Genomic DNA, 12871 nt, shown 5'->3' with positions numbered 1-12871 from the left:
TTTACACAAAATATATAGAATTAAGAAATTCCATAATAAATCTTTCAAAGTCGCACCACAGTTTACGACGTGAATTAAATCGAAATCCAAAGCCTTTGCATGAGACAACCGCCATATTTGGCATAGGGAAAAAAACAGGCACTAGGGTGAAAAGGGGGAATCGTTCCTCCCCATTCTTACCGGAAGGGCCACTTGGAGCAGCTGTTATATATACCGCCGTTGATCGCACTTTGTTAAACCAACGGGGAGGGAGGAAGGGAAGGGAGGGGGGGAATAGGCCGAAGCAAGTTTTCCTTATCTCAAAATATTCCTATCATTTTTAACTATCAATTTTTCGAGAATAACCTCAGTATTAATCGAGCATGCGATCAAATCTTAGTGCATCGTGATTTCATTTCTTGCACTATGCGTGCGTTTAGTTTATAACTTTTGCAACCGTCAACTCTTTAGGAGTTGAATTTTGTGTGTACATATCTTCTCTCTTTCGTTCTTATAGGGTGGTACTCTATCAAGTAATAGTACGTTTCTGTTGAACATTCAATGTAGAGTAGTACTGAAATTTGGATTCAATGCGATGAGTAAATAGAGAAACGAACTTGCAGTGTACAGATGACGCAGGGAATTCTTTTTGAGCTAACGCGCTGCCCTCCGTATTTACAGAATGGCGCCAAGGAATTCTGGACTCATCATTTATGAATCATCACCCGTTGGCAGTACCAGAGAGAGAAAGAGCTTCTGGAGTTGAATAAAATATAATTTAATTAATTAATGCTTGTTGTAGATTGTAATGTTAATATATTTATATATTGTCAAAAATTACAGTAAGTATAAAGTATATTTTTCTTCTCAAATATATACTAGTTATAGGTATATGAAAAGAAAATAATTAAAATAAAATGTCTGACATTGTTTACAAATTAATAAATTATTACAATTCAATATAATATATTAAAGATCACTAATTTATTTTCTACAATATTATCACGTTTAATTTTTTGTGAACGAAATTCTCACTTTTATAAAGTGCGCAGAGTTTTCTCCGATTTTTTTTTTCGCATCTTTGTTAATAACATCTTGATTTGATAAAGAATGATTGCGAATAACTGAAATATGATAATAAATGTGAAATATCATGAGGACCGCAGAAAGTACCCGGGTAGCTTGCGATCCCTCATCGTACAAAGCCTTCGATAAGGCCGCTATTGGAATCTCGATAGAGCAGGTGGAACGAGGGAGCCGGCAGGGGAGGGTGAGTTGAGCTGGAGATCGGATTTGAACCGTCTCGAGGGAGAAGGGCGAATAGGGACCCTCAGGATATGAGAGGAGTGGAGAAGAAGGAAGATTTTGACGGTGTTTGTGCACGTTTCGGCTCGTGTGTGCACTTGTGCGCGCGTTTCTGCGTGAGTGTCTTGGTTCTCCGGGGATAAAATGTAGATGGATGAGCCATAGATTTATACCAATCCCCGTAATATCATATCTACGCGGAGCAGAAGAGAGGGGATAGCAGAGGACGAAGGGTGAAGAGTAGTTAGAGGGGTCTGTCAACGCTACGCCATGATGCATTGCGATCAGCTGCTGATAGCACATCAAAGATTTATTAAAGAGCTATTTACAGTCTGTTTCTGCCGCGAATGGTCAATAGAAAGGAAAAAAAGCTGCGCATATATGTAGCTCATTTTAGCATAATTTTCTAAATTTATCATTGCGAGATGCAAATTGTGACGGACTTTTATTTTAGATTTTCTTCAAATTATGATGTTTAGATGGAGATTAAGCTATTCGTTAAATTGGTAGTGATATTTATGTTATTACATCGCGATGGTAAAATATACCGTTGCAAAACATAATACTCGGAGCATCGTAAACGATCCAGTATCCTTTCGCTTCACGTATTGTGGAAAGAGTTAGGAAGTCATTGAAAAAGAGAGGTTTTGTCAGAATACAGGATATACCGGCGAGGATTCGGTCGGAATTGTGATGAGGTGGTGGGGAGGGGTAAAGGACGGAGGAGGGAGAAAGTTAGGGTAGGGATGGAAGCAGATATATATCCACGGCAATGCGTTACGGGTTCAGCTAAATCCGCCATGATGAATGTGTTGGCGGGAATAAATCCGCAATGCACACCCCCACCACCTTCATCCTCCACTGTACCACCTTCCCCTGCCGCCGCCACCTCTCACGACCCCCTCGTACCCCCTTACGCCATCTTTCCCGCCCCTTAACGACTCGTTCTCATACACTCTCCAAATGCATCTCTCTCTCTCTCTCTCTCTCACACGTGATTTTAACTTTAACTCTTCTTTGTCTATTTCCCTTTCCTTTCTTTCCTATTCTGAATGCATCTTCACATTGCAGCAACTATAACTGAGCTTGTGTTACTGTTACCTCCTACTGCGATTTTATGACAAAGTTGCGCAAGAGTACCTTTTTTTAGGGCTTTTATGCATAAATATTTGAATTTAATCATTAATGTAACATATAATTGCGAGATATAAGTTATAATTGCAATATAAGCAAAATAATTTAGATATTATATTTTCAAGGTTTTTTATGTTGAATCAGATTTTAATATTTTTATAATTTATTACGATCTAATTTACAACTTCTTAAAATTATTTGCTTAAATTGAAAATAATATATGTCATTTAATTGCTAAAATTATATGAAACGTCTTCACTTTCCAATTCATATGCTGTTCGCGTAAATATAATTGTCACATATAATTTAAGATTGCTCTAGTAATAATTTATAACACAATCATTGCCCAATAATTCTTTTGTAAATGTTTATTTTTATATCAAAGATTTTTTGTGAAAGATCTTCGGCCAGGTTACTATGATCAGTACATGTTGTTATATATTGTGGCGCCCATGATGAAGCTGTATAGCATGGTTGGATGTAGCGCATGCGTGTCAACGCACGTGACCACGCACACATGGACAGAATGCGCTTGATCACGCTCTTCGCGCGCAAAAAAAAAAGAAGGAGAGAGAGAGAGAGAGAGAGAGAGAGAGAGAGAGAGAGAGAACACCGTCGTTTTATTTATATATGTCTGTACAGGGCAGGTAGACATTTATTAGGATTTATCGATCGTATTATTTCACGCCCTAGCATGCCTTTTTGTGTACGCTTTTAGTATAAGATGCAATAAGTGCGTGATAGAAGAAATGTAAATCAGAGCAGCAATATGTTGAACAAGCATAAGACGGTAGCTGAAAATCGAAAATATCGATGGTGTAAAATATAAATCTTAAATAATAATTGAAATATCGCAGGATTAAAGAAGAGATGCTTTTTAAAAATAGAAAATAAAATTGCCACTCTGAAATTTAATATCTTTCTTCGGATATGTGTATTATTATCGCATTTCGCTATTAATCTATTGATATATTATATTTCTAATGCAGAATTTATTTTTCATTAAGCGCCATAGAATAATATACAATACATAAAAAAATATTTTTATCTACGAAACATTTTTGTTAATAAATTGATAAATAATTTTATATAATGCAGGACATTTTGGAATGGAACAATTAAATATCGTATGCGCGCGAAAAGTAGGTTTATTTAAAGCTAGTTCAGAGAAAACAGCAGGAGATGGTCCAGAAGGAGAAGGAGAAGGTAGAAGGGAAGGAGGGGAAAGCAGGAGACGCAAGCTCAGACACACCGGTCGGGTTATTTATTGTAACGAGGACTTATGGCGACAGATTTAGGAATTAGGGTATCGCAGCAGGCCCGGCCCCTAGCAAGGGTTTCCATGGAGAACCTGTGCGATACAAACACGTAGGTGTATTCCACGGCATACAAATACGACGTCCTAGGGCATCCTACTCGTGAGCACGTATGGACCCACGTGATAGCGCAATAATCCACGAGGATTATCCTCCGTGTTCAAGCGAGCAGGCGGCGAGTGAGGGACTATTTGGCCACCGAACTGGCCGAATATTCGTAACGCCGGCGGATACTGGCCGGAAAATCTGGCCGGAAATATTCACGGTTCTGCTCTGTCTGCACAAATATCCTTTTCCTAACTCGGTATGAAACGGCGACTATTTTCCATCAAAATATATGAATGCTAGTCGAAAAACCAAAAACTCGACGCCATGCCGACGATCCTTGTTAATCCCATTGGGATTTAACCTTCAGAGAAAGTTTAATACAAAGTTTTAAATCAGATAACTGTGAAATATATAGCCTGCGAGAATCGTAAATCAACACTTGTCTTGTCGGAAAGTTAAACCGATACAATTTTGTAACCACGAGCGTCGAAAGCGAGGATTGTGTAAAAGCTGTGCTCTCATTATCTTTATTATGATGCAACAATCACGAAAATAATCCTTGAATTATCGCCATCTACTCTCAAGTTATTTATAAATTAATGTTTTTGTATATGGACTCGCTGTAACTAAAATCAAATAATCGATTTGTAGTGTACAAATAATCGCACGAGTGAACAATGCGATCCGTATGAAATTAAACTGTGACATTGCTTTGGACGTATCATGACTCATCCAGAAGAAACTGCGATATGATGCCATACCAGATGGAACAAGAGAGAAGAGAAGTAGGAGATGGCGAAAACCGCAAGCGGAACGGAACCACGAGTCTTAGGCAAGAGCTGCATGCACGATGAGTAAAGAGGATAAATAACCGACTGCAATAAGCTCGCATGAAATTATGAATCCCTGTCAACCCTGGTCTCCCGTCTCCTACATCGTGTATCACAGGACCAACCCTCTCGCTTATTATTTTTTCGGGAAAAGATGGCGCGTGGGTGATGGCTTAAACGGGGATGGGGAAGATTACAGTGCGCGTCACGTGCACGTACCATCAAATAATGAGTTCAGGAGAGTGCGGTAAATTTTAAATAGCATGATAAAGTTTAATGAAAATGAAAATAATTGTCGACATATATAATATAAGCACGTGTTAATGTCGTCGTTTTGATGCGAGATAATTGGAAGCGTGCCATGCTCTTTCAATATTTTAATTCAATTACCAAGCTTATAGTTGTACCTGCATCTTGGATATTTGATACTGTCGAAATGTACACATATACGCGGAAACACAAAGAGCGCGAAAACGCGTATCGCGCCGATACGAAGTTTTACACACGTACGAGCGTGCCCAGGTCATGTGACGTGGATGCTAGAGTAAAACTGATATAAAACTGATTTATACAAGACTCGCAGGATCAACAACCCGGGAACTGTTTAGCCGATGCATCTCATATTTATTTATTGGTGGCTGGAGTGGTCGTAGTCGCGGGATTCTGGCGAGTGCACTCGGGTGAGGGCAACGCCTACCAACGTCGGCAGTCAGTGTACATTTCCTTTTGCTCCTTTTTCAAGGCTCTGCGATTCCAAGCGGCAGCCTGAATCGAGATAGGAACCACGGAACCGGCGGGAACAGTTGCGAGACGAGACGGCGGAGGGAACAGGGAGAATAGGAGTAAGGGCGGAAGTGACGCCGGCGCCTCGACGGAGCCGAAGCAGGGCGCCGGTGCGCTCCGATGCCTTCTATCGCGCTTTCCTCTTTCTGGCAGCACTATGTCTCCGTTACGTCATCTCTTCGATTCGTTTCTCTCTCATCCCCGTTGTCCCTCCGTACCGACTATTCCCAAATTCGAAGAGAACGGATGTATTAAATGTGAAAATGATGGGAAATTCGATCATCGTGAAATACGAAATCTTGCTCGTATGATAATTCGTTTTTTTTTTTTTATAACTTTTCTCTACTAGTGAAAAATTGGAGATATAATTTTCAGACTGATTTGAACGTCGACAATAATTCTACTTTATATATTGCTTTCTACAGTGAGTTTTGAAAAAAAAAAAATGACAAAAAATGACACTTACCTGAATGTTCTGTTCGCGACGAATAATAAATTGTCACCGGCGCCACGATACGTCAGGCACACTAAAGTGTTCGTGATCGTGATTTCCTGGCTCGATACGTGTTTGCAAACGCGTACTCGCATCAAGGCGCCTTCTTATTATGTGTGACCGACTACTGCCTGCAATTTCAATTACTGCATGTCACACTTGCACCGGTGTGAAGTGTCGAAAAGATAACTATAGAATCTGACCGAAACTTTTGCCGAAACTGAACCGAAACTTGGCTACATGTTAACTTAAACCGAAATCAAAACTAAAATTAAAAAATGGGAATCCTGTAAAAGTCATATGCATAGACATGCCCATATATCATTTTTTTTTTCATAAATATCATAATTTATTGAAACAATAATTGAATTTCGGACCGAGATCGAAAACCAATTTCTTCTTCATAAACATCATAATTTAATTATTGAAACAATAATTATACATATTAAAATTAATATTTATGAAGAAAAGCTACATAGCTTCAGTCGAAACTAACACGTAATAAGTGTTCGTTTTCAGTTTCGGTAAAAGTTTCGGTTGAACTCTAAAGATAACATAACGATCAATTTTTTTTTGCAAAACTATAACTATGGAAAGGTAGTACATTACATTTATCTTACAAGGATTATATTTTATGAGTTTTTCGACAAAGCAATAATTGAATTGAATCCTGTAGCTATTTCGTCTGCGCGTCTTATGACCGTTTTATTAAGAGATCCCTTTACAATTCGCTCACCAAGTTGGAATGCCATTCCTGAACGTGACACATCTACCTATGTCGCCGCGTATGGCAGTCACGAACTCTTCACACACAACACGCAGTTAAAAGTCACCTCGCGCAAAGATGCCCGCTATATCGATACGAGAGTTGTCCGTGTATATATACACAAAGTTCTCAGCACGCATCTTCTCTGCTCCCTCACCTTCCACTTCATGTCGTTTGTATCGTTTGACACATGAAAGATTAACTACAGGCACGTAGTCTCATCTGTCTATCTCACAGCATGTAATCACATGTACGCGACTAAGTGCATCGCAAGAGCAATCAGCGCCGGCCGCCGACTCAGCTTTGATTAATTGAATCAGTCCTAAGAGACATGAGCATACTTGTTAGCACGCACGCATATTTATATATGTATGATGGAAACAAAAGGCACGAGGGTATTTCTTTATTCCATTCCAATCCTTACTTCTCATTATTTGATTATTACAACTTAAGAATGAGATAATTGAGTGCAATTGATAATAAACAGTATGAAAAAAGGAGCAACACAAGATGTAGTGGTATGTCATATATTAAAAATCAATTGCGTTCATAAATATAAAACATAGACGTTTCGATCAATATCTGGCCATCTTCAGTACGTCATATTAATTAAATAAAAGTCAAAACATTGAGTACATAATTGTCAGAAATCCAAACTTGTATATTTTCTAGTCAATATGATTTAAAAGCTTGACGAGTTTCTATATTTGACACAACGTTCGATTTCTTGTCATATTTTGATTCTAATTAAATATGAACATGGCGATAGTCTTGTCTCGCAATTGAGTGAACACATAGCAGTTGATAATATTCAGTAAGAAGGCTGGAGATATAATTCATGTAATTTGTTCGAGTCATTGTAATCACCGGATTATATTTTTATTAATACAATGACATAATAAATAATGCTTAAAACGCAGACAAATATAATTACTCATTAAGCTTCAGCATGAGAGATCGCTAATTAATAGTCAAAAATTAAATTCACTATTTTATGAACGCAATTTGACATTTGTATTTTGAAAATAAAAATATGTAATGAATGACAAATCAAATCTACGGAATATAAATTTAATGATCGATTGTTGGAATTCCTAAGCAGCATTATTAGAAATAAAACGTAAATTAGCAAAAACATACAGCGGTAACATTAACGATGTAACGAACGTTTGTTAGCCCAATCGTTTGTTTGTCCCCCAATCACATTACACGGTTGGCCCGGTTCGCCGGTAATTAACAGGTAATTATTTATAATGGAACAATGGAATTTAAATTAATAGTTTAGTTTCATTAATAACTGCGCGTAATTTCAGCCCCGTGTGTGTCAGTGCTAAATAAAATATATGAACCGGTGAGCCCGACGCCGCATTACGGTCTGGTAATGTGCGTGCTGCATCACAAAACAGCGCCTCCGCCGCCTCCGACCACCTCCAGCCATCTCCACGCGAACCCGTCGCGGCCCTGCCGGCATTCACCCCCGACGCACACACCCCCCTAGAATATAACCACTCTACGTCACGTCTGTTATAAACGCGTAAACACGTGCTGGTGCCCCTGGAACCCTTTGTCCACTATCAAGTAAATAATGGCGCATTAAGCTTTTTCATTCGTATTCGGGTATACATGTGTCGGGGATGCAATGCACGCGTGCCGAGGATGCATATGCATGCACGTACATGTATGTATACGAAAGATATATGTGTGCGAAAGATCGTCGTATTGTCGTGTTCGCGCGACCGTCGTGTGAATTGCGCGGTGCATGCCAGCAGGTTGTTGAAACTCGCACCGTAGCAGCCAAGAAAGAAATCTGATAAATTATCGTAGAAAAATTAACGGATTATCATCCAATGATTTGTGATTATAGATTGTTAGTTATTATTAAGTATTTATATTATGATAGCGATTAAAGACGTATACGAGATTACGATTAAAGATACCTTCGACGTACTATCTACCAATGTAATTTAAATTTAGTTAACTTGCGCCCTGTCTGGTTAAGAATATAGATCGCTTGCGCGTGGCTGAATCTTATATAAGGCACTAATGCATTATCCTGACTATGCCGAAAGAGGCTTGCCTGGATACGGTGCATGCAAGCTCGCGGACCGGAATGGAGTCGTAGGATAGCAATTTCGACCGAGCAGTAATAAAGCACGTCTGCGCGCCGAAATCCTGATGAATGGGCGCGCTTAGGCTTGAAATGGAGAAGCGACGAGCCCTCGCACTTACTCATTCTGCTGTACTCCCCTCTCTTATACCTCTTGCTCCTCTAACTCTGTCTCTTTTTTGCTTCTGTTACACACACACACACACACACACACACACATTCCATATATATATATATATATATATATATATATATATATATATATATATTCCACTTATATTTGAACTCATTGTTTTTTTTATCTTTCTATAACCGTAAACTTCGCGCGTTTCAAACTGTACTTAGTTTTAATTTATATATTCATTTATCATCGTAAATTTTTTATAATTGTACAAAATTGTACAAATTGTTTCTATAAATTTTGATTATTTGTTAGTTCAGTTGCACAGCATTGCTAATTTTAGAATTATAACACAAGTAATTTACAAAAAACTCTTGGTTCGCTGTTACATCATTTGCGCCATGTAGTCAGTAGATAAAGCTCTAAAAACAATTGAGATTTATATACATACAGATACGCGGTGAAGTAGAAAGATTGTCAAGGGAGGTGAACGGTATTGGACGTTGTGAAGCTCAATAAATCTGTTCATCCCGAATTGAGAATGTAAAATATATGCAGTTCGTGTCTGTGAGGACGCGAACGGAAATTTATCAGTACCATGCTTTCGATGGACAGGTACTGGTTCTAATTTATTCGTCCGTTTCACGGTCTTGAACCCGATAGCATTCACACTTAATTCTGACTGTTTTATTAAAACAATATTCTGATCAAATACATATAATTAAACAATATACTAGCTGAAAATATGTACATACATGTATATATGTATACATATATATATTAAATTGTATTTATTTCTTTCATATATTCAAACAATATATTGCATTATATTACGACGCACATATCCGTGTAGTTATCCATTAACGTCGATGCATGCACGATGTATACATCGTTTACAAAAGGTACGAATAGATTGGAAGATTGATAAAGATATCGTAATACATTTCAATTATTCAATAAGATACTGAATTGCGCATTTTAAAGCTCTGTATAGAAAGATTTTTATAATATAAGAAATCTTGTTGGTAACACAACTGTTATCTAATAAAAGGAAGTCAATGTGGGACAAAAACTTGAAAATAATATTGTTAATTGTATTCGATATTTTCACATAAGATCCATTAGGATACACTCTGCAGCAAGTTCACCTGGAGGTTACAGGCGGCAGCTAGTACCTATAGCGGCAACTTCTGGGCCTCTAAATCAGCCTCTGTGTCGTGATTCATGGAGGGCAACCTCTTGCCCCTTTCTCCGCTCACTCCTCTTGAGCACCCCTGCCCCTTTACCCCTTCTGTGTTTCCTCCTTACTCCACCCGCTTTCCTCGCCCTCTTACGACTCCTTCGGCAGTGACCTCTTGGACGACCCTTTTACCACCATGTTCCTACCTTCCACAGCTTCCACCAATCGTCCACAATCTTTAGCTTGTGTGTCTGTACAATTTTTTATCTGTATCTTTTATTTTTTATCTTATTTTTAATTTTAATTGAGATTATGAATTTAACTTGAAAAATTAAGTCATATGATAAGTTTATAGAACAAAATAATGAATAGAAATATTATATAATCGATCGATATTAAAAAAATTAGTTTATTAAATAAGTTCAAGAGAAATTATATGAAATTTCTACTAATATTATATTCACAATATTATTGATAATAATAATCTGTGACGTCTTAAACTTAGAATGGTGAATTACATTATAGAATTAGCACTTAATAACGCAGACATAAGATATTAGAAGTACAGCAGGTTGTGCACCTTCATAAAATATGCTATTCCGTGAAATCCCACGAGATATCTGTAGAAGAAGGCTATTTTCGAGCTCATTGAATAGACAGCCATGATTCTATGACCACAGAGCGTGCCAACTCCATTGTAGCGCTCTTCACCATTTTAGTCCTTTATTCTCTTTCCTACTGAACGCGTACTCGTATATCTCAGCATAGTAGTTTGGCTTTAAGGCCTGTACAATCTAATGACAACGATGTTCGCTGCTATTTCTTCACGCAGTGTCGAAAATTATTTTTTTTTATTTTATAATTCTTTCTCTATATTTTTTTTTATAATTTTAATATCTTTATTTAAGTGTCTGACAGTTTAATATTTGTTTTACAGCCCAAAAATTTAACATTGAATTTTTTTATGTAAGTGTGATTTCTTCTTATGTTGATTTATAAGTTAGAATATTAATCGTTATGGTAAAATAATGCTATTTCTTTATTTTTATAATCATATTTATTACATATAATAAAGTAATATACATATAATAAAGTAAAAAAAATCTTATTAAAATTATTTCTTTAAGATATCACATAAGATAAGAATTCTGAAATTACCATATCATTGTTATCATAACTTTTCATTACATACAGCATTATAGGCAGTGAAGATGTATTATGTGATGGATGTGACGTAAACACGGGAGAGCATTTTTTAATTAACGAATCTACTTCATTTAGGAAGTAAACTCAATTATATTGATACCGCAGAGGCGTAGAACTGATTCAATCCAACCATTCGCGCTTGTACCATGTCGTTGTGTGCATAAGCAGATATGTACATGAAAAAGAATATATGCTGGATGTGCGTTCACGCGCCCTTGTACATGTATATGGCTGGAAATACGTAAGGAAGCAGGGCATGAGCAATGGCTGGCAGCGCTCCGTAATAATGTTGTCTTCGTCGGCTCGTTTTATTTGTCCACGGCACAAGAATGTAGCCTACAGTCCGCCTCAAAATTCATACCTGTGTTGCGCAACGCGATTGGTCCATCGGAATTTTTTATGCTTGTCCGATCTCTTCACGAGGACACATTTCAAGGATTCTCAAATAATCGAATTTTACAATTCGTTTTAAGAAAACGTAGACTTACAGGTATTTAAAAAGTTCATAAAATGTTAAGCATCATTGATTCAGTGACAAATGAAGACAAAGTATCGAAAAAGAAGTATTAATTACTATCAAAATTTAAATTTGTAGGATTTGATTTGATTGATGTGCTCATATAGCGATTAAAAATTATTATTATGGTACGTATATATATCTCAAACCAATATAAAGTAAACTTGTAATATAAAGTAAACGGTAGAATGTATACCTGACAATCAAAGCGCACTAACCGTAGCTTACATGAAGGATAACAATAAGAATTGGCTCTTGCAAAAACATTAAGCGGTGTATCAGGCAGGAGGAAGGGAAATAGTAGGCACGGGGAAGCGAAAAGTGGGATGGGCGGACTGATATCGTTGCGGTGTTCCAGAACAGGCAAGAAGGCAAGGAAACGAGCACCGGCAGGCAGATAAAGTGGAAAAATCGTCACCATTCCTTTCGTCTCCTTTGGAATCCTTGGAGTAGATGTAGGTGGGGTCGGGTGGAGTAGCACCGAAAAAGTATAAATTTCTTTAATGGTGCTAATAATTTCATATCGCATAATTTACTTACTGCGAAACGTAACGCCAGTAGCTACCAGAGGCATTAACGAGGAGCCTAATATTTATGTTGGTACTCCGGTCCTCCGCCACCCAGATAACACCCTTGCGCTTTCAATCCCCTCTCCCAACCTCGCATCGTCCCCCTCGAGCATCCCTTTACCTCCTTGTACCACCGGCAGAAAGTCTCCCTCGGTCGGTTTGCGACGCGCCTTCGCATCTTCGTAACTAGATAAAAAAAAGAGGAAGGTGCTCCCTTTTCCTTCTCGAGATAAGTAGAACCTGCCACGGTTTGCTGGTTCTACGATCGACCAAGGACAAAGGAGGAGAGCAACGGACGAAGTACCGGTGATTTAATGCACGTTTCTTTTAAGGGGAAAGGTTCAACCCCCTGTCTTGATATCAGGAGGCATTACGTAAAAAACTTTGCATTAATTTGTTCGTGGTTGGCAATTTGTGACAAATGAAGTGTGTGAAGACATTGGTAATCATCACATATTACGCCGCACACTGAGTTTTTCAATTATATGTATATCAATTATCGTAAATATTTCAAATT

The 12871-nt window shown here is 37.8% G+C and overlaps 2 protein-coding genes across 2 annotated transcripts in view; both read left to right on the top strand.

Moving 5' to 3' along the window:
* Positions 1-953, top strand: part of Ubx (ultrabithorax) — a 388698-nt gene extending 387745 nt beyond the window's left edge. The window contains exon 10 of the mRNA XM_087403017.1: positions 661-953. The gene's annotated coding sequence lies outside the window, so the exon portion shown is untranslated. The remainder of the gene's footprint in view (positions 1-660) is intronic.
* Positions 1-12871, top strand: part of Antp (homeotic protein antennapedia) — a 219082-nt gene that overhangs the window by 22559 nt on the left and 183652 nt on the right. The window lies entirely within an intron of this gene.

This window comes from Acromyrmex echinatior, chromosome 2, assembly GCF_024713525.1.
Source record: "Acromyrmex echinatior isolate Ae372 chromosome 2, ASM2471352v2, whole genome shotgun sequence".
In the NCBI taxonomy this organism is placed as follows: domain Eukaryota; kingdom Metazoa; phylum Arthropoda; class Insecta; order Hymenoptera; family Formicidae; genus Acromyrmex; species Acromyrmex echinatior.
The sequence above is the reverse complement of the archived record's forward strand: the minus strand, read 5'-3'. Positions and strand labels throughout refer to the sequence as shown.